This window comes from Lycium ferocissimum, chromosome 10, assembly GCF_029784015.1.
Source record: "Lycium ferocissimum isolate CSIRO_LF1 chromosome 10, AGI_CSIRO_Lferr_CH_V1, whole genome shotgun sequence".
NCBI lineage: Eukaryota > Viridiplantae > Streptophyta > Magnoliopsida > Solanales > Solanaceae > Lycium > Lycium ferocissimum.
The window spans coordinates 62,489,519-62,491,788 of NC_081351.1; positions in this window are offsets into that span (position 1 = coordinate 62,489,519).

Below are 2,270 nucleotides of genomic sequence, written 5' to 3' on the forward strand. Positions count from 1 at the left end.
GATAAGATTTGGATCAATTTATTCCACTTGAATGAAACCCCAACTTCAACACCAAAGGAATTCTTGGATTCTACAAACCCTAGTGAGCCTCCCAACACTTGAATCTCTTGATCTTTGATTTCACTTGGGTTTGGTTAAATATATTTGGAAGAGGATTCTAGAGCTCTCAAGAACTTGGGAAATGTTGAAAATGAAATAAAATAAGTAAGGGTCGGATAAATATATTGCTTAAAAAAATATGGGCCGACCCGGATTTACGGTCAAATTTACGGACAGAAAAAATTATACGGTCCATATAATTTGACAGTAAAATCCCACCAGTGGTTCACCCTTTTCCTGATCGATTTACGGTGGAGGTCAGCCAGATATACGGTCCGTAAAAATTATACATTCCGTATATCTGACCGTAAAACCCCTTTTTTCCTGAAAACACATTCTCGTCGATTTGTTCAACCTTTAATCCTTCCAATACCTGCTAAACATGAACTTAACACCTTGTAACTATACGATGAACTCAACCCCTTGTAACTATATGATGAACTTATCTAGTCTCATTTAACCTTGATAACTCCGTCTCCAAGGCTAGAACCACTAACACACGATGAGTCTCAATGTACAAAATCACGAGGTGTAACAGAATCCCAGGCCCCGCCTTGTTTTCATTCAAGGATTTTAGAGTTTCTGAGGACCTGTTCCATTGTAGAGACGTTTCTTACTTCTTCTGGGGCGTTGTTCAACTTTTCTTGGAGAGCCTTCTTTTTTGTTTTCTGTATATAGATCAGCTTTCACACTTCCTGAGATTTTTACAAGACTCTTGAGTGTCTTTATCCTTATCCATGTCTTATGTGGATGGCATTCTAAGTCGTTCTTTCTCTACTACCAACTCAGAGTTCTCTTTGTTCAATGTCAGAACCTAGTCCTTGCGGGAATCATGCATAAGTTTCAAATTATTTTTTGTGCTCTTCTAACCTTCTGAGTTTTGTTTCAATGATGGAATGTGTATTTACCAACATCCTTCTCTCAGAGTAAAGCTCTTCAAAGGCATTGATGACAATATGAGTCACACTTTCTAGCTTCTCTCTTGTGTAAGTATGAATCTCATATTTTATTTCAGTAAAGTTTACCTCAGTGTCATTATCTTCTTAGTCTGAGTATGAGTTGGCCATGAGTGTCAGTGCTTCCTCTATATCTGATTCTTCTATTGCCACCAAGGATCTATTTTGGTTTTTTCTCTCATCTTCATGATCACTTGAGGAGTTTACCATTGCAGCTAAAGCCATTTGTACAATTTGATCAGCTTTCCCAGTGCTCATCCTGCTTCTAAGAACCTGTTCCTTTCATCTTCAGTCAGGTTCATTCTTTCTCAGCTCGTCTTCCTTTTTTGGGCATTATCTGATAAAGTGATTTGAAATTCCACATCTGAAGGATCCTTCTTTATTGCTTCTATCATGTCCTCTTGATTTTAAGGTGATTCCTCTATTCTGGAATCCTTCTTTCTTTTTTGATGAATTTTTGGAACCTTTTCGTGAGCAATGCATGAAAGCATGGTCACGGTCAGCCAATCAAGGCCACGATTGAAGTATACTCTATAAGTGATGCCCACTGGAAGTGGGTGCGAATGAGCAGTGACCGTGAATTAACCGAGGCTATCACAACTGAGCAAGGATTCTTTAGATTGGTTGAGTCAACCGTGGCCACAGTGAATGAAAAAACTGAACCATACAATTCTGGATATGGCCACGAATAAACCACAGCCACAGATTGGGAAATGAATTGGTAGGGAGATTTTTTCTAATGGGCCTTAAGTTGCACGAATTCAAATTAGGGACAAAGACATAAATGATCATCCGGGTGAAACTATGGACACCGGATGGCCCAAGAAGCTTAAAAGACATTTTTTAGCCTTTTCAAAATAATTCCATTTCGTCGCCTTTTTTCAACTAATTTTACCACATGTAAAGAAACTATATCATTATTGTATAGAAATATATATATATATATATATATATATATATATATATATATATATATATATATATATAAAATGTATCATACGGATATAAATTATATCATTGTTGTATAGAATATGTATCCCTACAATATGTGTATAGAAAATGTATCATTGTTGTATCAATTGTGTATAATAATTGTATAATCAACGTATACTTACTAATTATACACTTATTATACAATTATTATACACATATTTCCATAGCCTAATGATACACAAAATTGGATTAAAAGTTAAGTTAGATAGTTAGTGTCACGTC